Below are 27,948 nucleotides of genomic sequence, written 5' to 3' on the forward strand. Positions count from 1 at the left end.
AATGTTTTGCTGACCAATGAACAATGCAAATTATTGTAACAAATTTTGCACAGACCTATTGCCTGATTCTGTCTTGCCAAAATGTGAGTTTTCGATCTTTCATTAAATGAATGTCCTTTCAATAACCTCCTATGAACTCTACCCCTCAGCAAACTGCTTGGTATATTTCTTCACTAGTATGTTTCCCCTTGCCTGGCAGTTAATAAAACTCAGGTTTCTTTAATGCTCTGGTGGTCTTTGTTTTATTCTTTGAAACTAAGAATTAGCAATTATTGATTACCATAAACTGATAAGTTATTGAGCTATAACTTACTAAGAATGTGTAGCTGATAATATGGATTTACTGCATGCAGGTTTTAAAAAAAATCTCATTGCCATCGAGTGGATTTCAACTCATAGCAACCCTATAGGACAGAGTAGAACTGCCCCATACAGTTTCCAAGGAGTGCCAGGTGGATTCAAACTGCCAACCTTTTGATTAGCAGCTATGGCTATTTATGACTACATCACCAGGGTTTCCTGCATGCAGTTAGTATGAATTTATTGTCTATACAATGATAAGCAAACTTATACACGATTTGGATTTTTTTTTTTTTTTGGCATTCCTTCCCATAATAACTACTTAAATCCCTATTCTTCAAATCCCCCACCCATTTTTCAGTTTGTCGTACTGTGGGGGCTTGCGTGTTGCTGTGATGCTGGAAGCTATGCCACCAATATTCAAATACCAGCAACGTCACCCATGGCAGACAGGTTTCAGCTGAGTTTCCAGACTAAAACAGATTAGGAAGAAGGACCCTGCTTGCAGTCTATTTCTGAAAAGACTTAGCCAGTGAAAACCTTATGAATAGCAGCACAACATTGTCTGATATAGTGCCAGACCTCAGGTTGAAAGGCACTCAAAATGAGACTGGGGAACAAATTATGGATAACATTGTGGAGAATGGGAATTCCAGAACACTTAATTGTGCTCATGAGGAATCTGTACATGGATCAAGAGGCCGTCGTTTGAACAAGGGGATACTGCATGGTTTAAAGTCAGAAAAAGTGTGCGTCAGAGTTGTATCTTTTCACCATACCTATTCAATCTGTATACTGAGCAAATATCTGAGAAGCTGAACTATATGAAGAAGAACGGGGCATCAAGATTGGAGGAAGATTCATTAACAACCTGCGTTATGCAGATGATACAACCTTGCTTGCTGAAAACAAAGAGGACTTGAAGCACTTACTAAAGAAGATCAAAGACCACAGCCTTCAGTGTGGATTATACCTCAACATAAAGAAAACAAAAATCCTCGCAGCTGGACCAATGAGAGACATCATGATAAATGGAGAAAAGATTGAAGTTGTCAAGGATGTCATTTTACTTGGATCGACAATCAATAGTCATGGAAACAGCAGTTAAGAAATCAAAAGACGCATTGCATTGGGCAGATTGGCTGCAAAAGACCTCTTTAAAGTGTTAAAAAGCAAAGATGTCACCTTGAGGATCAAGGTGTGTCTGGTGCAAGTCATGGTGCTTTCAATCACCTAATATGCATGTAAAAGCTGGACAATGAATATGGAAGACTGAAGATGAATTGATGCCTTTGTATCATGGTGTTTGCAAAGAATATTTAATATACCATGGACTGCCAAAAGAACAAACAGATCTGTCTTCGAAGAAATACAACTAGAATCCTCCTTAGAAGCAAGGATGGAAAGACTATGTCTCACATACTTTGGAAATGTTATCAGGAGGGATCAGTCCCTAGAGAAGGACATCATGCTTGGTAAAAAAGAGGGTCAGTGAAAAAGAGGAAGACCCTCAACAAGATGAATTGACACAGTGGCTGCAACAATGGGCTCAAGCATAGCAAGAATTGTGAGGGTAGGGCAGGATCCGGCAGCGTTTTGTTTTGTTGTGCATAGGATTGCTATGAGTCGGGACCAACTCAGGGCACCTAACAACAACAATATGAACAATTTTATGCCAAAAAATTAGATTATACAAATGAAATGGAAAAATCCCTAAGAAAACATAAACTATCTAACTTGACTTAAGAAAAAATAGAAACTCTCAACAGACCTATAACAAGTGAAGATGTTGTGCAGTAATCAAACCTACCAAGAAAGAAAAGTCCGGAGAGTCTCAACAGGAAACTTTACCAAAGATTTAAAGAATTGACACTAACTCTTCTGAAACTCTTCCAAAAAAGAGAAGAGGGAAAATTTCCTAACTCATTCTATGAGGCCAGCATTACCATCATACACAAGCCCAAAAAAGACATCATCAGAAGGAAAACTACACACCAATATACCACGTGAATATAGATGCAAAATCCTCAACAAAATACTAGAAAATCAAACCCAACTTTAACTTAAAAGGATTATACACCATGTTCAAGTGGGGTTTATCCCAGGAATGCAAAGGTGGCTCAACATAAGAAAATCAGTCAATGTTAATACACCACATTAATAGAACAAAGGAAAAGAGTCATATGGTCACCTCAATTGAGGCAGAAAAGGCATTTGACAACATCCAACACCCTTTCATGACAAAAAAAAAAAAGGCACTCAATAAAGTAGGAATATATATGAAATTCCTCAAAATGATAAAGGGCATTTTTAAAAAACCCACAGCGGACACCATACTCAGTGGACAAAGACTGGAACCTTTTCCCCAAAGATCAGCAAGAAGGCAAGGATGCCCACAGTCACCTCTGCTATTTAGCATTGTACTAGGAATTCCATCAGAGAAATTAAGCAATAAAAAGAAATAAAAGTTATTCAAATCATAAAGAAGTAAGTAAAATTGTCTCTATTCATCTATAGTATGATTAGATAGATAGATAGATAGATTTCCCACAAAATCCACCAAAAAACTATTAGAGCTAATAAGTGAATTCACCAAAGTTGCAAGATCAACATGTAAAAATCAGTTTATTTGTATACACCAACAGTGAACAAACTGACAATGAATTTAATAAAGCAATTCCATTTACAATAACATCTAAAAGAATAAAATACCTAGGAATAAATTTAACAGTGCAAGTGAAAGACTTGTGCACTGAAAACTATAAAACTTTGCTAAAGAAATTAAAGAATGCCTAATTAATGGACAGATATTCTGTTTTCATGGACTAGACAACTTAATATTATTAAGATGTCAATATGACCCATAGTAATCTATAGATTCAATACCTAAACCTAAAACCTATTGCTGTTGAGTGATTTCCGACTCACAGCGGCCCTATAGGACAGAGTAGAACTGCCTCATATGGTTTCCAAGGACAGCCTGGTGGATTCAAACTGCTGACGTTTTGGTTAGCAGGCATAGCTCTTAACCGCTACACCACCAGGGTTTCCTAGATTCAATATAATCCTTATAAAAATTCCAGGAGTTTTTTTTTTTTTAATGGAAAATTCATTCAGCTCTCAAATTCATAGTTTTGCAATGTAATCTTGACAAAGGAGAAAAAAGTAGGAGAACTCACACTTCCTGATTTCAAAATGCACTAGGCAGTTAATATAATTAAAATTGTGGTGTTCAGATAAGTACAGATATATTGACCAATAGAATAGAATTGAGAGTCCCAAAATAAACCCATATATCTGTGGTCAATTGATTTTTGAGAAAGGTATCAAGTCATTTCAATAGGGAAAGAAAAGTCTTTTTAATAAACTGCTGGGACAACTGGATCTCCACATGCAGAAGAAGCAAATTGGGTTCATACCGTATCAACCAAACCAAACCCATTGCCATCAAGTCAATTCTGACTTATAGGGACCTTATATCAACTAAAACCCATTGCCATCAAGCCTATCCCAACTCATAGTGACCCTACAGAACAAAGCAAAGCTGCCCCATACGGTTTCCAAGGCTGTAAATCTTAATGGAAACAAACTGCAACATCTTTCTCCCACAGAGTGGCTGGTAGGTTTGAACCACCAACCTTTCAGTTAGCAGCTGAGCACTTTAACCACTGTGCTACCAGAATCCCTTCCCATACCTCACATCATATACAAAAATTAACTCAAAATGAATCATGGACCTAAATTTAAGAACTAAAACCAGAAAACTCTTACAACAAAGTATGTGGGATAAAGCTTTGGGATCTAGCCTTTAACAATGAACCCTTAAATATGAAAAAAAGCACATGTAATAAATGAAAAATAAATAAACTGGACTTCATCAAAATTAAAATCATTTGTGCATCAAAGAAATTTATCAAGAAAGTGAAAAGACAACCTACAAAATGGGAAAAAAATATTTGGAAATCATAAATCTGGTATTAGTGAATATTAAGGTATACAAGGGACTCATAAAATGCAATGCCAAAAACAAACAAACTATCCAAATTAAAAATGGGCAAAGGACTTGAACATTTATTTCTCCAAAGAAGATATACAAATGGCCAATAATCACATGAAAAGATCCTGAAAGTCATTACTCTTTATGGGATTGCAAATTAAAACCACAATAAGATACCATTTCACACACGCCAGAATGTCTATTCATCTGTCCGTTTGCTGTACTGTGGTGGCTTGCGTATTGCTGTGATGCTGAAAGCTATGCCACCGGTATTTCAAACGCCAGCAGGGTCACCCGTGGTGGGCTGTTTTCAGTGAAGCTTTCAGACTACAAGCTGGACTGCATGAAGAAGAACATGACATTAGGATTGGAGGAAGACTCATTAACAGTGTACAATATGCAGATGACACAAACTTGCTTGCTGAAAGTGAAAAGGACTTGAGCACTTACTGATGAAGATCAAAGACTACAACTTTCAGTATGGATTACACCTCAACACAAAGAAAACAAAAATCTTCGAAACTGGATCAATTGAAGGAGGAAAGATTGAAGTCAAGGATTTCATTTTACTTGTATCCACAGTCAACGTCCATGGAAACAGCAGTCAAGACGTCAAACAATGCATTGCACTGGGCAAATCAGCTTCCAAAAACCTCTTTTAAAAAGTAAGAAAGCAAAGATGTCGTTTTGAGGATTAAGGCGTGCCTGACCCAAGCTATGGTGTTTTCAATTGCCTCATACACATGGAAAAGTGAATAAGGAAGACCTAAGAAGAACTGATGCCTTTGAATCGTGGTTTTGGTGAAGAATATTGAATATACCATGGACTGCCAGAAGTACAAACGACCCTCTCTTGCAAGAAGTACAGCCAAAATGCTCCTTAGAAACGAGGATGGGGAGACTTCATCTTACGTATTTTGGATGGACAAGCTATCAAGAGGGACGGTCCCTGGAGTAGGACGTCATGCTTGGTAAAGTAGAGGGTCAGTGAAAAAGAGGAAGACCCTTAATGAGATGAATTGACAAAGTGGCTGCAACAATGAGCTCAAACATAGCGATGATTGTGAGGATGGCACAGGACCAGGTGGTGTTTCATTCTGTTGTACATAGTATCACTACGATTCAGAACTGACTGAACAGCACCTAGAAACAACGATAGAATGACTATAATCAGAAAAATGGAAAATTACAAGTGTTGGCTAGATAAAGAAATCAGAATCTTCATCTACTGCTGGTGGGAATATAAAATGATGTTGCTCCTGTGCAAAAGTTTGATGGTTCCTCAAAAAACTAAACACAGAATTACCATATGACCCTGCAACTCCCCTCCCAGGTATATATCCGAAGATTTCAAAGCAGCAACTCAAATACTTGTACACCAATGTTCATTTCAGCATTATTCACAATAGTCAAAAGAAGGAAACAACCAAGTGTCTATCAAAAATTAAATGGATAAACAGAATGTGGTATATCCATACAATGGGATATTGTTCAGTCATAAAGAGAAATGAAGCTCTGATACATGCTCTGATGTGGACGAAGTGTAAAAACATTATGCTGAGTGAAATGTCAGTTGCAAAAGGACAAAAGGACAAACACTGTATGAGTCCACTTACACAAAAAGTCAAGAATAAACAAATTCATAGAGACCAAAGGTTTTTAGTAGTTTAACATGGGGTTGGTTGTTGCTGTTAGGTGCCGTAGAGTTAGTTCCGACTCATAGCAACCCTATGCTGAACAGAATGAAACACTGCCTGGTCCTGCGCCATCCTTACAATCGTTGTTATGCTTGAGCTCATTGTTGCAGCCACTGTGTCAATCCACCTCGTTGAGGGTCTTCCTCTTTTCCGCTGATCCTGTACTCTGCCAAGCATGATGCCCTTCTCCAGGGACTCATCCCTCATGACAATATGTCCAAAGTATGTAAGATGCAGTCTCGCCATCCTTGCCTCTAAGGAGCATTCTGGCCGCACTTCTTCCAAGACAGATTTATTCATTCTTTTGGCAGTCCATGGTATATTCAATATTCTTCGCCAACACCACAATTCAAAAGCATCAACTCTTCTTCAGTCTTCCTTATTCATTGTCCAGCTTTCACATGCGGTTGAAAATACCATGGCTTGGGTCAGGGGCACCTTAGTCTTCAGGATGACATCTTTGCTCTTCAACACTTTGAAGAGGTCCTTTGAAGCAGATTTGCCCAATGCAATGAGTCTTTTGATTTCTTGACTGCTGATTCCATGGCTGTTGATTGTAGATCCAAGTAAAATGAAATTCTTGACAACTTCAATCTTTTCTCCGTTTATCATGATGTTGCTCATTGGTCCAGTTGTGAGGATTTTTGTTTTCTTTATATTGAGGTGTAATCCATACTGAAGGCTGTGGTCTTTGATCTTCATTAGTAAGTGCTTCAAGTCATCTTCACTTTCAGCAAGCAGGCTTGTGTCATCTGCATAACGCAGGTTGTTAATGAGTCTCCCTCCAATCCTGATGCCCCATTCTTCTTCATGTAGTCCAGCTTCTCATATTATTTGTTCAGCATACGGATTAAATAGCTATGGTGAAAGAATACAACCCTGATGCACACCTTTGCTGACTTTAAACCAATCAATATCCCCTTGTTCTGTCTGAACAACTGCCTCTTGATCTATGTAAATGTTCCTCATGAGCGCAATTAAGTGTCCTGGAATTCCCATTCTTTACAAGGTTATCCATAGTTTGTTATGATCCACATAGTCCAATGCCTTCGCGTAGCCAATAAAACATAGGTAAACATCCTTCTGGTATTCTCTGCTTTAGCCAGGATCCATCTGACATCAGCAATGATATCTCTGGTTCCACGTCCTCTTCTGAAACCGGCCTGAATTTCTGGCAGTTCCCTGTCGATATACTGCTGCAGCCGCTTTAGAATGATCTTCAGCAAAACTTTGCTTGCATGTGATATTAACGGTATTGTTTTATAATTTCCACATTCGGTTGGATCACCTTTCTTGGAAATAGGCATAAATATGGATCTCTTCCAGTCAGTTGGCCAGGAAGCTGTCTTCCATATTTCTTGGCATAGACGAGTGAGCACCTCCAGCATTGCATCTGTTTGTTGAAACATCTCAATTGATACTCCATCAATTCCTGGAGCCTTGTTTTTCACCAATGCTTTCAGAGCAGCTTGGACTTCTACCTTCAGTACCATCGGTTCCTGATCATATGCCACCTCTTGAAATGGTTGAATATCAACTAATTCTCTTCAGTGTAATGACTGTGTATTCTTTCCATCTTCTTTTGATGCTTCCCACGTCGTTTAATATTTTCCCCATGGAATCCTTCACTATTGCAACTCCAGGCTTGAATTTTTTCTTCAGTTCTTTCAGTTTGAGAAATGCCAAGTATATTCTTCTCTTTTGGTTTTCCATCTCTAGCTCTTTGCACGTGTCATTATAATACTTTACTTTGTCTTCTTGAGAGGCCCTTTGAAATCTCCAGTTCTTTTACTTCATCAATTTTTCCTTTTGCTTTAGCTGCTTGACGCTCAAGAGCAAGTTTCAGAGTCTCCACTGACATTCATCTTGGTCTTATTCAAATTTATGCACCAAACACTAGGGCCAAAAATGAAGAAATAGAAGATTTTTATCAGCTGCTGCAGTCTGAAATTGATCAAACATGCAATCAAGATGCATTGATAATTACTGGCAATTGGAATGCAAAAGTTGGAAACAAAGAAGAAGGATCAGTAGTTGGAAAATATGATCTTGGTGATTGAAACAATGCCGGAGATCGAATGATAGAATTTTGCAAGACCAACTATTCCTTCATTGCAAATACCTTCTTTCACCAACATAAACCACAACCATACACATGGACCTTGCCAGATGGAGCACACGGAAATCAATTTGACTACATCTGTGGAAAGAGATGATGGAAAAGCTCAATATCATCAGTCAGAACAAGGCCAGGGGCCAACTGTGGAACAGACCATTGATTGCTCATATGCAAGTTTAAGCTGAAACTGAAGTAAATCAGAGCCAAAATATGACCTTGAGTATATCCCAGCTGAATTTAGAGACCATCTCAAGAATAAATTTGATGCATTGAACACTAGTGACCCAAGACGAGTTGTGGAATGACGTCAAGGACATCATCCATGAAGAAAGCAAGAGGGCACTGAAAAGACAGGGAAGAAAGAAAAAACCAAGATGGATGTCAGTGGAGACTCTGAAAAAATGGGGCTGGGGGAGGGGGAAATAAGAGTTATTGCTTAAATGATGCTAAGTTCCTGTTTAAGGTGATGAAAAATATTTGCAGTTAAATAGTGGCGAATTGGTCGAACAACATGACGAATGTAATTAATGGCACTGCAATGTGCACTTTAAAATGATTAGAATGGAAAATGCTATCTATATGTATATATATGCCGTATGGAAACCCTGGCGAGGCAGTGGTTAAGAGCTGCTAACCAAAAGGTCAGCAATTCGTATTCACCAGTCGCTTCTTGGAAACCGTGTAGGGCAGCTCTACTCTGTCCTGTAGGGTGGCTATGCGTCAGAATACACTCGATGGCTGTGGGTTTGAAGTTTTGGTTTATATATATTTATGCTAAGCAAATATTTTTTTTTTAAATATTAAATACATGCTAGATATATATTACATGCATACATGTGTTACATATGTAGGGTATATATGGCATGTGTAACATATAAACCAAAACTTCAAACCCGCAGCCATCAAGTGGATTTTGACTCATATATGGAAGCCCTGGTGGCGGAGTGGTTAAGCGCTATGGCTGCTAGCCAAGAGGTCGGCAGTTTGAATCCACCAGGTGCTCCTTGGAAACTCTATGGTTCAGTTCTACTCTCTTCTGCAGGGTCGCTATGAGTTGGAATCCACTCGACAGCAGTGAGTTTTTACAAATATATATATTACCCACAACAATTTTTAAAGTCTATGGCATTCTAAAAAGCCATCAGAGGAAACAAAATTATAATATTAATAATAAATTAAAATATTATTTATTAATATTGATGCCAAGATCACCAACAAAATATGAGCAAACCAAATCTAGAAACATATTTTTCCAAGGAATGGAGTAGTTCACCATATGAAAACCAATCAATGCAATACACCACATTAATAATATGAATACATTTTTAAAAATTACCTTCTTAATTGGTGCAGAAAAAACAATTGACAAAATTCAACAGCCTTTTTATGATAAAAACACTCAATAAGCTAGGCATAGAAGGCAATTTCTCAATATGATAAAAGGCAGGTATGAAAAACCCACAGCTGATAGCATACTAAATAATGAAATACTGAAAAGTTTCCCTCTAAGATCAGAAACAAGACAAGGATGCCTGCTTTTCCTCACTTCTATTTAACATTGGAAGTTCTAGTCAGAGCAATTAGGCAAGGAAAAAATAAAAAGCACACAGATTGGAAAGGAAGAAGTAAAATTATCTCTACCCACAGATGACATAATTCTATGTATTTAAAGTCCTAAAGAATACACACACGTACACAAAGCCTGTCAGAGCTAATAAATCAAGCAAAGTTGCAGGATACAAAATCAAGTGTAAAATTCAGTTGTGTTTTTATATTACAATGAACAATCCCAAAAAGAAATTATAAAACCAATTCCATTGTACATAGCATCAAAAAGAACAAAATAATTAGAAATAAAATTTAACGAAATATGTTCAAGTCCTCTACACTGAAAACTATAAGTATGCCTGAAAAGTATTAAAAAAAAAAAAAAAAACCATGGCCATCAGGTCAGTTGCAACTCGTAGTGATCCTACAGGACAGAGTAGAACTGCCTCGTAGGGCTTCCAAGGAGCTGCTGGTGGATTTGAACTGCTGACCTTTTGGTTAGCAGCCTAAGGCTTAACCACTGTACCACCAGGGCTCCGAAAGGTATTAAAGAATACCTAAATAAATGGAAAGATACCACATTTTCATGGACTGGAAGACTTAATATGTTTAAGATGGCAATACTACTCAAAGTGATCTACAGATTCAACACAATACTCTTAAAATTCCACCAGCCTGTTTTTGCAGAAGTGGAAAAACTTATGCTAACCTTCGTATAGTATTGTAAGACATCTCAAAAAGCCAAAAGAAAATTGAAAAAAATTAACAAAGATGGAAGACCCACACCTCCAGATTTCAAATCTTACTACAAAGTTACAGTAATCAAAACAATGCAGTACTGATACAGGACAGACATACAGATCAATGGACTAGAATTGAAAGTACAGAAATAAATCCATACATCTATAGTTAATTGATTCTTGACAAGAGTGACAAGATCATTCAATGGGGAAAGAACAATCTCTTAAACAAATGTTGCTGTGGTAACTGGATAGCCACATGTGAAAATATGAAGTTAGTCTAATACCTCACATGATACAAAAATTAACTTCAGAAAGATCAAATAATTAAATGTAAAAGCTAAAACTATAAAAATATTTAGAAGAAAACATAGTGACAAATCTTCATGACCTTGGTGGCAATGGATTCTTAGAGATGACACCAAAAGCACAAGCAAAAAAAAAGACAAAATATATAAATTGGACTTAACCAAGATAAAATAAAATGTTTGTACACTAAAAGACACTATCAAGATAGTGAAAAGACAGTCCATACAGTGGGAAAAAAATACTGGCAAGCCATGTATCTGATAAGTGTCTAAAAACCCAACCGGAGTTGGGTCTGATAAGTGTCTAGAATATATATATTAAAAAAAAAACTCCTACATTTCAACAACAACACAAATAAACAACCCAATTTAAAAAAAGGGCAAATTATATGAATACATATTTTTTTCAAGAGATATATAGATGACCAGCAAGTACATGAAAAGATATTCAGTTAAGAAATTCCAAAAAACATTTTAAAAACAAACCAGAAAAACGGAAATCACAAGTGTTGGCGAGCATGTGGAAAAACTGGAACATACATTGCTGGTATGCTGGTAGGAATGTTAATTTTTCAGTCACTGTGGGACTCTGGTGATTCCTCAATAATTTCAACACAGAATTATCATATGACCCAGTGATTCCACTCCTAGATATATACTTAAAAGAATAGAAAGCTGGTGCTCAAACAAAAACTTCTACAAGAATGTTCACAGTAGGATTACTTGCAATAGCAAGGAAGTGGAAATAAACCCAAATGTCCATCAGTGGGTCAACTGATAAACAAAATGTGATATATACATACAATGGACAACTATTCAGCTATGAAAGGGAGTGAAGTACTGATACATGCTACATGGATGGACCTTGAAAGCATTGTATCAAGTGGAAGAACCCAGACACAAAAGGCCACATATGGTGTGATTCCATTAATATTACATACCCAGAATTGGCAAATCCATAGATGTAGAAAGCAGATGAGTGATTGCCAGGGTCCAGGAAAAGGAGGCATGGGGAGTAACTGCTTAATAGGGATAGGATTTCTGTTCATAGTGAAGAAAAATTACAGAACTAGATAGTGGTGATGGGTGGACAGCATTATGAACGTACTTAATGCCACCGATTTGTACATTTTATGTTATATAATAAACCTGGTAAATTTCATATTATGAGTATTTTATGATAACTAAAAAAAAAAATTAATTCCATGTAAAAAAAAAAAGTTCTATAGCAGCACGTACTAAAGTTACTATTACAATCAATTATTTAAGACTCTTTCCCCCATCGCACGATAAATCTTGCATAGAGAGACCTGATTCTTATGCTCTGTGAACTGTGTTTGGCATCGTAAAAACCTAAAACAACACTTGATTTAATTAAAAAAAGAATTTATTTCCCTTTTACACAACAATTTTGCTTATGTATCATTCAATATTTTGTGAAATGAAAAATTGTGTATAATTATTCAATAGGGGAAAAATCCCCAAAGCTTCTTTATCCTCCAACTTCACTCCCTTGGTATACAGCATCATCCCCTGTCTCCCTACTGAAAACTCCAGGGGATAAAATGAACATTATATGATTACACACACACACACCCCCGTTGCCGTCGAGTCGATTCCGACTCATAGCGACCCTATTGGACAGAATAGAACTGTCCCATAGAGTTTCCAAGGAGCGCCTGATTACATGGTCTTTATGCCACACTTGGTCTTCGGAGGTCAGCATAAATTTTCTCATTTTGGAAACCCTGTGAGCCATCTTCAGTCCTTATGCCACCAGGTTTTTAAGAAAAACGTTAAGTGCTTTTTTCCTAATTCAACCCCATTCTGTTTTAAAGACTAAGTAATGTGTCCTTCAGGCATGCATTGGAACGGAATACAGCACTTCTACCACCAATGACTTGAAGGTTTCCAATGTTTCCAGGGCTTCAGAATCCTGGGCTGCTCTCTTCTTTTAAAAGCCCCCGAAAAGCCGTGTGTACTGAATTCATGGATGTAATCAATACTTGAAGTAAAACATTATCTGTTATACAAATTGGCCCCCTGCATAAGGAAAATGACCCTACAAGCTCACCACAAGTAAGTCATAATCTTGTGTTCGTATGTTTGTTTTTCACAGTATTGGAGAAAAACTGAGGATCAGAGAACTTCTGGTAATTCCAATTAAGATTGATGGAATCTGATCCATTTAAGTGATTCGATCTGTTATTCTTTTGGTCTTTGGTGTTTTAGCAGTTTGCCAACATCTAGGAAGGAGCCCTGGTGGCACAGTGGGTAAGCACTCAGCTGCTAACTGAAAGGTCAGCAGTTCGACCCTACCAGCCACTCCATAAGAGAAAAGACCTGGCAATCTGCTTCAGTAAAGACAGCAGCCTAAGAAGCTCTATGGGGCAGTTTGCCTTTGTCCTATAGGGCCGCTATGAGTCAAAATTGACTTGACGGCACACAACTGCATCAAGGCTAGAGCTTTTGACTGTATAATTAAATCATACAAAATTTGGTTCTGAGACTTTTCCATAACTCTCACTACATCATTTTTCTTTGTCGTTAATGGCACAGTACTTGGGTTGGAGTTTTGTTTTGAACAGCGAGCTTTTATTGTGGCACTTTTGATGGATCTATGTGGATAAGTGGGCCTCTTCTTTTACTGGGAATGTTATCTTTGTATAAAGAATCTGGAAATCAGTCCTATAGTTTCAGTGCTTCCACTGAGCAGCTCTGCATCTTTAGGTAAACCACGAAACATTTCTAGGAATAGAGTCAAAGCAGATTGCCACAAAAGTTTCTCCTGAAAAATTCTACTGAACTATTTGTTAAGACATCAATGACGATATAGTTTCCATCTATTGGAGACATTTATGCATATTCTGCATATCACCAGCTGAGTCAACAAAGATTCTGTCCTTTTGCAGAGGGGACTCTGGCCCCCACAGGTGGCGATACAATTCTCAGTTTAGCCTTTTATTTCTTCTATACCCTCGTCAGGCCATCTGTGGTGATTCTGTATACAGAGCAATCATTTTGACCCATCTTGACTCAGGAGCACGTGGCTATCACAATTCACCTCTTCTCTCCACATCCACCTTAAGAAAGCACTCGTGTTCTCACAGCTCATGGTTATCTCCCTGATTTGGAGGGGCTTGGAACGTATCTCCTGGATGCTTTCTGTCAGAATATCAGTGTGCAAATCAAATGATTGTCTCAAAATTCTGGTGCAAGGAAGTTCACATTAGTACAGCAATTCCATGTCTGAATTTTGGCAAATGTGTGACACTGTCTTAGACTCATGTCAGTCTATGCAAAATGGAAATACTGCATGTATTCTGAAATACTGTGAATGCATGTGTGTGTTCATGTTTGTGACATTTGATTCACTTCCATTTATAGATATAGGTAAGTTATATACTCCCTGTGATTTTTAAAGGACTGACAAGTTCACAGCTCAAATGACTGGCCCCCAAACCTGGAAGAACTGTATTTACAATGAAATTATTTTTCTTTTTTAAAATTCAAGGAAGAATAAGTAAATGTTTTTTTTCTAAAAAATACTTCAAAGATTTTCAGGAGCATCTTAAGTTGATTGAGATTGTCCATTTTTCCCATCGGGGTTTCTGGGTCTACATTTCTGCCCCTGCTAGGTCATATTTTTTTTTTTTTTCCACCCATACCAGAGCAAAGGACAGTCTGGGTCACCTCTGCATTATTCTGGAAGTTCCAAGAACTCTTTCTCAACAACTTTACTGGAAGATTGGAAGATTAAGATGGATGATCCTAAACTATGCTGCTGTATTACCTTAGTCCTTCCTCTAACACAGCACATGACAGTCAAATGGTTTGTTCCAAAATGTGTTCACTTGATGAATTCTTATTAAGGGGTCTCTGGTATCAGATAAGGAACCATGGTGACAGAGTGGTGAAGTGTTTGGCTGCTAACCAAAAGGTTGGTAGTTCAAACCCACAAGCTGCTCCATGGCAGAAAGATGTGGCAGTCTGCCTCCATAAAGATTATAGCCTTGGAAATGCTTTGGGGCAATTCCACTCTGTCCTATACCCTGTTCTATAAGGTATAAGTTATACTCTGTCCTATAGGGTCAGTATAAAGTTATACTCTGTCCTATAGGGTCAGTATAACTTGGAATCAACTTGACAGGAATGGGTATATTGGACACTCTGCTAAGCACTGGGGACCCAAAAGTAAGCAAAGTAGACAGACAGTCATGGTTCAAGGGAACTTATAATTTAGTGTGATGAGACAAGAAACAAACACAGTAAATTAAGAGTAGTGTATTTGTTACTTGATGATAAGTAGTATGCAAAAAAATAAAAACAGGAAATGGGGAAAAGGGAGTTGAGAAGGTTGTCAATATTAAAAAACACAGTCTGAAAGGGCCTCAACAAGGAGGTAATTTTAGAAAAAACAGCCTGCAGAAGTGGATACAGTTAGCCATGCAGATATCTCATGTTGGAGAAAAGAACCACAAGTACAGGAAACAGCAAATGCAGGCTTGTAGCATAACAATGAGCTAAGCACCCAAGTGATATGATCATATTATATCTTAATATAATCCCCGGTTGTTGTTTAGGGAATAATTTCAAAATGGGCAAGGGGAAAGTGAGAAGAGTTAGGATATTATACCAATAATTCAGGGGATAAATATGGATGTATGAGCCAGGGTAGTATCAAGAGGGGAGATTCTGGACATATTTAAAGATAAAGCAAATACACGTTGATAATCACTACTGTGAGAGAAAGAGAAATGTCAAGTAGGACTCAGCGTTGGGAAAAGGCGCGGTATCATCATCTACAGAACTGAATCCTCATTAGTAATCATTTATGTTGCTCCAGATGTTGGAACTGTAAGCAATATTTCAATTTTTAAAAGTCAACGCCAACAGCTTTACAGGAATACCTATTTTTCCCTCAGGCAATGAATATTTTCTCAAATCTTTTTATATACATCCCAAACTGGCCTTTAGAAAAGTAATGCAATCCTGGTGCAGTTGAGGATACTTTCAACAGCAATGGGTACATAATTATTTTTATCTTGCTAATATATATAATCGCTACATTTCTCATATCCTCTGCACCTCCCGATCCACCCACAGGTAGTGATATTGCCCCATTCCCAGCTGTGTATGATGATGGGAAGAGTCAATGTTAGCTCTCCAGAAGTCTTCGTCCTCCTTGGCCTCACTGCACGACCCTCCCTGGAACCTGTCCTTTTCATGCTTGTCTCTATTTTTTATGTGGTGTCTATTGTGGGCAATAGCATCATCATTCTGGTCTCGTGCCTGGATGTGCATCTCCACACTCCCATGTACTTCTTTCTCACTAACCTCTCCTTCCTGGACATTTGCTTTACCAAGAGCATTGTCCTTCAACTCCTGGTCAACCTGTGGGGACCACAGAAAATCATAAGCTATGCAGGGTGTGTGGTCCAGTTCTATATCTCCCATTGGGTGGGGGCAACAGAGTGTGGTCTCCTGGCATCCATGTCCTATGATTGCTATGCTGCCATCTGCAGGCTGCTCCACTACACTGTTACCATGCATCCACAGCTTTGCATGGGCCTGGCCTTTGCCTCATGGCTTGGGGGTCTGATCATCAACATGATGGGCTCCATGCTCACCATGCTGCTACCACTGTATGGGAACAGTTGCATCAGGCACTTCGTTTGTGAGATGCCCCTCATTATGCAACTGGCTTGTGTGGACACCAGCCTCAATGAGATAGAGATGTACCTAGCCAGTTTTTTTGTCCTTGTCTTGCCTCTGAGTCTTATCCTGGTCTCATATGGCCACATTGCTAGAGCTGTGTTGAAGATCAGATCAACAGAAGGGTGAAGGAAGGCATTCAACATCTGCTCTTCCCACGTGGCAGTCATATCCCTGTTTTATGGGGGCATCATCTTCATGTACCTCCAGCCAGCCAAAAGCAAGTTTCATGACTAAGGAAAGTTTATAGCCCTCTTTTACACCGTAGTCACCCTGATGCTGAACCCACTAATTTACATACTGAGAAACAAGGATGTGAAGAGAGCAGTCAGGCATATTTTATTACAGAACTGCTGTGGTTTTGCAGAGAAATGAGGGATACTTAAATACTCTAGCCTTGTTCATGGAAGGAGAATGAGTTTAAAGATCCTAAAATTAATTCTGGAAGGTGGTATATCTGGGATGTCATTTCTCTTCCAATTACTGCTTAACTTCAAGGTAGGTGGCATTCTGAAATGGAATATTTCATGCACTGTTTTCAAACCAAGGTGAGAAAATATGTTCTATTTTTTTATTTGCTTATAATAATGTCTGCCGTTTAAGGTACCTAATTTGCGTATGGCTTTTACATTTTTTTTTTCAATATATGTAACAAATCAACATGGTAGGCATTATTAACTTCACAGAGTTTAGGTAATTACGGAGCTGTAATGTTTTTAGACTGAGATTTAAGACTAAATCTTCCACCCATTGATGTGCTTTTCATTCTAGCTATAACCTCTTCAGGAGGAGGAACTAAATATGCAAATGTCTAAAAATAGAACTTTGAGGTTTTTTTCCTGCTAATTAGTAGTTTCATCAATAGCATGCTACACTAATTTAACTGTACTACACAACCATTTATTTTCCTATTCAGCTCTAGACCTTCTGCTTTCAGGTAACATACGGGTATTTTTCATTCACTCACCAGTGTGTATTTGCTTATTTTTCTCTACACCCAAGCATGTATTCACTCTTTCTTAAAATGAGACGCGTGTATGGAGATTTTAAAGATAAGCGCACAATACAGCCATCAGACGGAGAAATAAAGCTTAAAGAGCTGTCACTTGCTTTGTTGACTTAAATACTGAAAGTGTTCAGTAAAGTTGGTAATAGTGTTGCCATTTTAATGGATGAAGAGATTCAATAAGAGAGAAAAATGATATTTATGTTTGTCTTTGAGCGTTACATAAGTGGAGGAAACCACAAAAAATAACCTACTTTGAACAATATTTTCCATAATTATGATTTAGGTGATTTTTTTCCCCTAAAATCTTATCTTTTGGACACTTTTCTATGCTTTTGGATTTAAACATATTTCTAAATATCACATTTATGATAGGCATATCAGACATCTGGACTCTAATCAGTACGTTTGTAACAGAGTCAGACATCTGGACTCTAATCAGTCCATTGAGTTAATACCAGGAGATTCTGAGAGATTTGGGTCTTAGAAAAAGATGCAAATATTTTATTGTGTTGATAAGAGTTCAGCATTGTTGTTACCACAAATTGCAGGTTTGAGCCACCTGCTGCAAAGCCAATACTGAGACAGAAGGAGGTAAGTAGTAAGAGGGCTTTATTGAATACCGGTATTCAAGAGACAGAGGGGGTTAAATTTCTCCCAAATTCTGCCTACCCTAAAGGGTTGATGGGAGGGTTTTATATGGGGGAGATCAGGGTTACCTAATGTTTTGAGCACATAGTCCACAGATGATCTTATACGTCACAAAACAACTACAAAAAAACTCTTATTAAACTAAAGATAGGCGTATCAGACATCTGGACTCTAATCAGTACGTTTGTAACAGGCCAAAAAACTCACGTAAGAATCTTTTGGGTAGTGGAACTGTTTTGCCAAGTCCACTGTGGCTGAGATAGGGAGCAAGAAAGTTGCAGATTAAAAATGCCGAAGAGGCTTCCTGTCGGTTTGCAGGCTGAGGGCTATTTTAAAAAAAAAAGAAGAAGAAAGACCAAGGCCCCAGGAGCTGAGGTACCTCCGCACCCCTTTGGAAAAGACGGGTGCAGCTGGTGCAATTAAAAAATGTTTAGAGATTACTTAGAGCATCCTTATGGCGTTAGTCATATCAAGCTCTCAATCACCTGTTTTGAGTAGGGGAAAACATGTTGTAAGGTATTAGGGTGTTTGTTAGGTTTAAGAGTGGAACAGGCTGCTCAGCTATATTTTAAACAGAGCCTGCACCATTTTCCAAGGACTAGAGATTAATCATAGCTTATACAGCTATCCTAAAACAAATGAGAAAATATATTCTCTGTGATAATAAAACAGTGTCATTTCTTATATAAGCTAAGAGTCTATACATGTGTATAAAATGGGACCAATAATTCATACATATATCTATTTATTGTCAAAAGAAAAGGAATAGTATTTAAAAGTATGAGATGAAAAAGTTACCTACATTCTACCAAAATACAGATTTTCTTTTACATAATCTCCTTTACCCAATTTCCGTTTGCTCACTCACATATGGTGATTATCATAGCATAGGCATAACTTTCTATTCCCTTTATTAATAAGAATGGCAATAATAATAGCGGACACACCTGAGTGCTCAGTATTGCTAGGCACATTTCTAAACAATTTATGTGAGTTAACTCATGTCACTTTCACAACAATGCAATAGTTAGGTACTACCATTATTCTCATTCTATACCTGAGGAGCCAAGAGCCAAATTCACAGAATTTTGACATAAAGCAGCTAAGATTTGAACATAGGCAAATGACTTTTGAGCTCTCTACTGCTTCTTGAGTACTTTCTTCATTAAATGGCATGAAAATATCCACATTAACACGGTTTTCATGTTTATGAAACACATTTCAATAAATGGATATTCCTTGGTTTCTGTCAATCATTATTGTTGTTATGTGCCATCAAGGCAGTTGCAACTCACAGCAATACTACAGGATAGAGTAGAACTGCCCCATAGGGTTTCCTAGGAGCACCTGGTGGATCTGAACTGCCAACATTCTGGTTAGCATTTGAGCTCTTAACCACTATGCCACCAGGGTTCCATCACTCATCATATATAGGCATTAAGATCTTTTTTTTTTTTAAATCTTTGCGATATTACATGATGTGTAAGGAGCCCTAGTGGTGCAGTGGTTAAGCACTTGGCTGCTAACCATAAGGTCGGCAGTTCAAACCCACGCGCAGCTTCTAGGGAGAAAGATGTTCCATAAAGATCACAGCCTTGCAAACCCTATGGGACAGATCTACTCCATCCTATAGGGTCACTACGAGTCAGAATCAATTCAACAGCAATGGATTTGGTAGTTTTATATGATGTGTGTAGGTTTCTTTTTTTCTGTTTAATCATTTTCTTAATAGTAACTCCTAAGATATAGAATGGTGACTAAAATATCACAATAATTTAATTTTTTTACAGCCAATACTCACACATATGGCAGCTGAAGAGGGAAACAGGTTCTGAGGCAGCTCAATTTATTTTACAGATGTGCCTTACAAAATATGAAATCCTGAATTCTGCTAACCCTGTCACATATGTTACAACAGCCACCCACATACCAAATACAGGTAGTCCCCGACTTACGATGGAGTTCCATTCCAATGACTCCATTTTCAGTTGGTTCTGGTGTAAGTCAAATGCTTCATTCTTTTTTTTTAGTTTTAATTATTATTGCCTTTTTAAAAAACAAAAATTTTTTAATTATTAGTATCTCTACAAGTCCGATATTTATTTGTCTTTAGGGGTTGGAAATATTACATATAAACTTACAGATCTATTTTAATAAATACATACATGCATACATAATCTAACAATAAGATTTACATTAAAAAAAAAAAAAACTCCGATGGTCATAAGCATGAATCGTCGTAACCTGAATATCTCATAAGTTGGGGACTACCTGATTACATCATCTCTCCCTATTTATTTTCATCCTTTCACTATTTCATATTTCTCTATAAAGCAATCCCAGGTATCAGACCCAAGGGCACAGAACTCCACTTTCCCACTGAAGTGAGAAAAGGGGCCTCTACCCCTTTCTCTGATTTTATAAGATAGTGTACCCAGTACCGCCCTCCAAGATGCTCAGACAATTGCTATTCCAACACTGATTCACTGTGGTTTTTAATGAGGTAAGATGGAAACAGGCCTGGATTTGGAGAGAGATAACCTGGGTTTATCATCAAGGTTGGCAAAATGCTACATGACTGTCATTTATCAGGGTCCCAACAGCAAACACAACAAGGGAAATTTGAACTGTATTCCATAAAGGGAAATTTTTCTAATATGCGCACAAACTATAGGGAATCTACAAAGAATGGTGCAGTACCACAGGCTAGTATCAGTGGAGTCACTACTATTCCTGGGCAAAGACAAGATGGGGAGAGAAGGTCCAGGAAGCTGAGGACAAAAGAAGCTGTTTGGGAAGGGCTGCCCAACAGGAATTATGATCTTCAGGTAGAAAAACACCCAGATGTGCCATCTCCCTAGAGAAAGATAAGGGAATAAATGTACTAGCCTCTCTCTACTCCCTTCTTACTATCTCCTGGCATAGGCTCCCTTTGGCTAAACCCAACCACGAGTTAAAAGGCTAGGAAGCCCACTGCTGTAATACATACAGGTGGTCCTGCAGGGCATAGAACACAGAGGAGGAAAGTAAAGAGTAAATCACTTAGAGGGTCAAAGAGATATTATCCACCTAAGTCCATCCTCGTTATCCTCAGTATCTGTTTTTATTGTTCATTTAGGTAAAAGTTCACATTCTCAACTCCAGGTACATAAAAAACTCCCATTGGCTACTATTTTGCCAAGTGATGTCAGTTCAGTGATGAGCCTGTAGAGACCTACACTTCTAGCCAATACCTGTGTTCTAAACATAAATTAGCAAGCTAAGAGGGGGTGGGGCAACCATTTTACATAACACATACTGTGAATTCTTTCTGACTGTTGCAATGAATTATGGAAACCGGCAGAGAAGTTGAGAGTAAAATAAGGAAGGGCGAAGGGCGGAGGTACTTTTGGCCTCTGCCTCATAGGAAGGAACCAGCCTTATGCTGACTCTGGTTTATGATATTGTCCTTAAAACAGGATTTTCAAAGGCTGAGTTTTCAAAAGTAGGTCGCCAGAGCTTTCTTCCCAGGCTCTTCTGAGTAGACTCAAACCTCCAACTTTTCAGTTAGCAGTTGAACACATTAACCATTGCACCACCCAAGGACTCCATAGGAATCTGTAATGGGGATTTCTGTGATGGAGCTTCATGGCACCCAAGATCTGGCCAATTGGTAATTGAATCAAGTTTTCAGTTTCATTCTAATGGTTAGCATGGTAAACATGCTCTGTGGGCAGTTCCTGGGTTAAAAAAAAAAAAGACAAAGGGCTAGAAAAACTACCTGGTGGCACAGTGGTCAAGAGCTACAGCTGCTAACCAAAAGGTCAGTATTTCAAATCCACCATCCTCTCCTAGGAAACCCTATGGGGCAGTTCTACTCTGTCGTATAGGGTTGCTGTGAGTCAGAATTGACTTGATAGCAATGGATTTCTTTTTTCTTTTTGGTGTGGAGCTGAGTTTCTGGAGTCTTGTCCTTATTGGATTGCTGCATTTTCTACTGTCCAGGATTATTGGGTAAGGGTATACTAGGAGATCCACCAGCAATACCTCCCCTTGTTCCAAAAATAAACATTCTTGTAACTATTTATGGTAGCAATACAAGTTCTTGATGTAGAGTTGCTATGAGTAGGAATTGACTTGATTTTTTTTTTTTTTAATTAATAGAGTGGCTTCTTCTCTTTCTGATGTTCTAGAGGCACGAGAAGCTCAAAGCAACTAAGTGGGAGTTCTAGCTAATAATTTAAAGGACCCAAGGATATGTTTCCCAGAGAAATTATTATTTCCTTAAGTACTAAGAACTTCACATCCACCAAACCTAAACTTTCTTAGGCATGCAGAAAAATGTTTGAACTGGTTTATTTGGTATAATGGTGAGAGAAGATATTCCCACCTCTCCCCTTGATTTCTGGACTCAAGCATCAGGTTATGGGGATGAGGACCTCAAATGCTGACTGTTTGTTTAAGGCATACACTACAATCTGTAGGACAGCAGCATTTATTCACACAGTATTGTTTCTCAGATGGCACCATAACTGAACCTTCATCAGACCATTCCATCGTTCTATCAAGACTTCTACTTCTGACTGGTGAAGTATAAAGTACAATGAGTGAATTCCACAAGTGGGATCCTATTGAAACACAAGTTTCTGTAAAACTTTTACTCTGATCAGAGGTAATATTGTATCAGATTCCATGGCGATGGGCAATAAACTCTGAAAACCCATTCTGTAAGTGGTTGGGCAAGAAAGACTGTACCAAAAATATTTTTCTATTCTTAAAAGGACAAATGCTGCTTACTCTATGATTAAAGGAACTCAATGTATTCAATCTGCCACCAATTACAGCTGGACATTTGAGAATAATACCAAATCAGAGGTGCATTTATCCTCCACTGGCATCATATTAAGCACTTGTGATTAGCAAAGACCAGTCAGACTCAGTGAAGGAAGCCATGATTTTGAGCCCATCCATAGCCTCCATCCCTGATTCTATGATCAAATTTTCAAAGGCCCATTGAACAAGCCTGGTGCCTGGCTCCTGCTGCTGAAAGAGTTTCAGTGGCATCTACTGTAAGAGTAACCTTGTCTGACTTACTATTGAGACCCATCTCTGCATTGAATGCCCTCTAGTGGAGACGTACGTGGGACACAAATATCATTGTGTTGCTTGCCCATTCCAAGATGTCCATCCACATTCATTTTCTACAGAATTCCCTGCCGTTAATTTCCTGATGATGTTCTTCCAAATCCCTGACCAACTACAGAGAAAAAAAGCTTTAGTTAACACCCATGAATCTCCTTGTATTCACACTTCAGAGCACATCTCCTTCCATGAGAAACTGACAAGTGAATGAAGTGTCTGTACACTTCCCGCTGAAAAGGTTTTTGTTCGCCATGATTTTTCAGGACCACCCCACAGGGGACTGCTGGTAATTCATGCAAATTCATCTGTAAACTAACTTGTCTTAGTCATGTAGTGCTGCTATAACAGAAATACCACAAATGGATGACTTGAGCAAAGAGAGACTTATTCCCTCACAGTCTGGTAGGCTACAAGTCCAAATTCAGGGCATCAGCTAAGGGGAAGGCTTTCTCTGTCAGCTCTGGAGGAAGGTCTGTGTCATCTATCTTCCCTTGGTTTAGGAGCTTCTTTGCACAGGATCCTCAGGTCCAAAGGACACACTCTGTTCCCAGCACTGCTTTCTTGGTGGCATGAGGTCCTCATGTCTCTCTGCTTGCTTCTCTCTTTTATATCTCCAAAGAGATTGACTAAAGACACTATCTAATCTTGTGGAGCTCATCAATATAACTGCCACTAATCTATCTCATTATACCATAATAGGATTTACAATGCATACAGAAAATACTTCAGATGACAAAATGGTAGACAATCATATAATACTGGGAATCATGACCTAGTCAAGTGGACAGATACTTTTAGGGAACACAATTCAATCCATGCATAACTCATGCTTTTTCCTTCTTCGATAACTGGCTAACCATTATTACATAACCCGTAGGGGCCCTAGAAGTAAGAAGAACAAGAGGCAAAGAAGTACAAGAGCAGGTGCTGTTGGAGTCAGGGACTGGTAACACTAGTATCTGAGTCAGAAAGAAAACACATGGAGCTAATTGACTTTTTTTCTTACTCTATATTGCCAAAAAATGGAGGAAAATAATAATTTAAAAATTATCAGGTAACAATTTTCTAGATCTGAAGAAAAACTTCAATCTGAATATAAAAAAATTTCTCCTGATTTCCTTGGAAATGTATATGAAAAAAAAACATCTTCAGTTTGAATGCACTGTTATTTTCTTTTGCTGTTCATGGCTTTGCTTAAGTACAATAGCCAAGTTTTAGAGTCTACCAAGAGAAGAGCAAGGAAGGAGCAGGAGAATCCTCTGGGCTCCTGTTCTCCCAGGTTTACAATATCCTCTTGCCCTCAAACCATATATCAACTCGAGTCAGCAGAGTAGGTTCATGTCAGTTCGTTCAGGGTTAGAAGACCAAGCAAGCCCTCCCAGAGCCATGGAGTATAACCCTACTTCTCTCTCATTCATACTTGGCACAGAGAGCGCCAGCTATTACTTGAACCTTCCTCCAGTCACTTAAGGTGTATAGTAGGGGGATGAGGTGAAGCTGCCTGGGGTGATCCAGATTCTAGTTGATTCTGTGAGAAGCCATTGAAGACTATGTGTGACTGATTGATACAAGAGGGACAAGAAAATTTTGGAACCTAGAAGATTCTGGCAAGGTACAGAGGAGAGACCCAATTAGGAAAGATGGATGGTCACTCTCAATATGGCATGCAAGCGTTTTTTTCTTTTACCTCAATTTTAGGACATATTACTCAAGTAGGAAGGGGCTTCATTTTATTTAGAAAGACCTTTACTCAGGCTCCGCTGTCTCAGGAAGCAGCTAATGTTGATGACTCTGTTGGAGTGTTTCCAATAATTCTACTAGTCATGGGGCCAGATACTGTGTGAAATCACTGGCACTCCTTGAAGTTCTTCATGGACACCAGTCTGAGGCATAAATCACACTGCAGTGATCTGGAAGAAGAATGTGTGCCTCCTTGCATTCTGGAGAGGAAGTTTTAATTTTTTTTTCTTTTTAGCATTTAGGGTATCAGTTGGGTTGGCAGGTAACCAGAATCAGCCTGGGAATTTAAAGTGATTGGAGGAAGATTCAAGTAACAGTGGTTTAGTTACTAAAAAAAACCAGTACCCAGTGCCGTCAAGTCGATTTTAGTTACTAGTCCCCCAGATTTTATTTCATAAACTTTACCTTCACCATTTGCTTTTCTACTACTAAATTACATACGTATACAAATTTGTTTGAGGAATTTCCATTCTGTTTTATTAATATCTGTTTATTTATATGAGTAGCACTGTCCTAATAACTTTGTATTTACAACATGTTTTCTCATCTATTAGAGCAAGGCATCCATCACTATTCTTTTTCTTTTTTTTCAGATTTAGACTTCTCATTCCTAGCACTATGCTTTACTCTATCAGATCAAATGTAACAAGTTTCCTACCTAGTAACCTGAAACAACAACTAGTTGTGACTTTGACTTGTATTGCACTATACTTCTAAGTAAACATCAGGAGAATTTAAAGTCTTTGCAGAATTGAAACCTCTTTAAGGGTAAAAAGGTGGGAAGAAAGTAGAGTATTGGGTATTGGAAAGTGCCCTTAAGTCAACTCATACCTGGTGTGAATTCTCTCTCCTCATGTAATGACTGTATGTCCTCTGTCAATAAATCCACTTCTCTGAGTCCACTTCATCTGTAAAGTGGGGTAATAGCTTCAGCCTCATAAGGTTGCTGTGAAGAATCAAGCAATTAAGTGTGCATAACATACTAAAAACTCATTAAACCGTAGTTTATTATGCCTCTGTCTCTATATATATTTGTGTAGTCATTTTTATTCTTTCAGGAAAGCTTTCTAGTTTTCCTCATATCAGCTGTGATTATTATTTAGAGTATAGGCTACTCTGCCATAATAAAGACAAAAAAAAAATAGGCAGTGACTGAAATTACATAAAGTTTATGCAAGTTGAAGAGGCATCTATGCTCTCTAAAGTTGACAAGCACCAACTGCAGAGCAAATGCTACTGAAACAAACAAACAAACTCGTTGCCACTGAGTCTATTCCAACCCACAGAGGCCCTATAGCAAAGAGTACAAGTGTTCCATAGGGTTTTCAAGGAATGGCTGGTGGATTGAAATTGTTGCCCTTTTGGTTAGCACCTGTAGCTCTTAACCACTGTACCACCTGAGCTCCTACTAACACATAGTAGCTGCATATTCACTAATTGGAAAAATAACCCTATTGGAAAAATAACCCTATATCCAAAGTAACATGAACATGTATGTGGCAGGCATCAGCTTCCTCTCAGTCCCTAGGAAAGATTGCTTGGTCTTTGCTTAGATCACATGACGATGTTGTTATTAGATGCCATAGAGTCGGTTTCGACTCACAGCGACCCCATGTCCAACAGAATGAAACAGTGCCCAGTCCTTCACCGTCCTCACAATCATTGTTATGCTTGAGACAATTGTTGTGGCCACTGAGTCAATCCATCTCGTTGAGGGTCTTCCTCTTTTTTGTTGACCCTCTACATTACCAATCACAATGTCCTTCTCCAGGGACTAATCCCTCCTGATAACATGTCTAAGCTATGTGAGACATAGTCTTGCCGTTGTAGCTTCTAAGAAACATTCTGATTGTACTTCTTCCAAGGCAGATTTGTTCACTCTTTCAGCAGCCCACGGTATATTCAATATTCTTTGCCAAGACCATGATTCAAAGGCGTCAATTCTTTGCTCTTTCTTATTCATTGCCCAGCTTTTGCATGCATAAGAGGCAATTGAAAACACCATGGCTTGGAACAGGAGCACTTTAGTCTTTGAGGTGATGTCTTTGCTTTTTAGTATTTTAAAGAGGTATTTTGCAACAGATTTGTCCAATGCAATAGTACACCCCAACTTCTTATGCCTTCTAGGGTTCTGGTATCCTATACCAATGGCTTTCCTTAACATGGTGTCCAAACAAATGAGCTGGGCTACCAAAAAAAGGAAGGGTGAACATAGAAGGGGAAACCACCAAATCAATACCATTTACAGTAGCCCCCAAGAATTTTTTTTTCCCAAGAAGATAAAATACTTAGGAATAAATCTTACCAGAGATGTAAAAGACTTACACAAAGAAAACTACAAAACACTTCTGCAAGAAACCAAAAGAGACCTACGTAAATGGAAGAACATAGCTTGCTCATGGATAGAAAGACTTAACATTATAAAAATGTCTATTCCACCAAAAGCGATCTATACATTTAATGCAATTCTGATCCATATTCCAACAACATTTTTTAATGAGATGGAGAAACAAATCACCAAAATCATATGGAAGGGGAAGAAGCCCCAGATAAGTAAAGCATTACTGAAAAAGAAAAACAAAGTGGGAGGCCTTACTCTACCTGACTTTAGAACCTATCACACTGCCACAGTAATCAAAACAGCCTGTTACTGGTACAACAGATACATAAACCAATGGAACGGAATTGAGAATCCAGACATAAATCCACCCACATATGAGCAGTTGATATTTGACAAAGGCCCCAAAGCAGTTAAATAGGGAAAAGACAGTTTTTTTTAACAAATGGTGCTGGCATAACTGCATATCCATTTGCAAAAAAATGAAACAAGACCATACCTAACACCATGCCCAAAAACAAGCTCAAAATGGATCAAAGAACTAAATATAAAATCTAAAAAGAAAAGGGCATGAAAGAAAAAATAGGGACAAAGTTAGGAGCCCTAATATATAGCATAAACAGTATACAAAACATTAACAACAATGCAGAAGAAAAATTAGATAACTG

The 27,948-nt window shown here is 38.2% G+C and overlaps 1 protein-coding gene and 1 pseudogene across 1 annotated transcript in view; one reads left to right on the forward strand and one right to left on the reverse strand.

Moving 5' to 3' along the window:
• GCSAML (germinal center associated signaling and motility like) overlaps positions 1 to 25,790 on the reverse strand; it is a 73,254-nt gene extending 47,464 nt beyond the window's left edge. The window contains exon 1 of the mRNA XM_049875144.1: positions 25,774 to 25,790. The gene's annotated coding sequence lies outside the window, so the exon portion shown is untranslated. The remainder of the gene's footprint in view (positions 1 to 25,773) is intronic.
• LOC126068574 (olfactory receptor 2C3-like) lies at positions 15,849 to 16,799 on the forward strand (annotated as a pseudogene).
• Positions 25,791 to 27,948: the final 2,158 nt, after the last annotated feature.

The sequence above is a fragment of the Elephas maximus genome, chromosome 2 (genome assembly GCF_024166365.1).
Source record: "Elephas maximus indicus isolate mEleMax1 chromosome 2, mEleMax1 primary haplotype, whole genome shotgun sequence".
NCBI lineage: Eukaryota > Metazoa > Chordata > Mammalia > Proboscidea > Elephantidae > Elephas > Elephas maximus.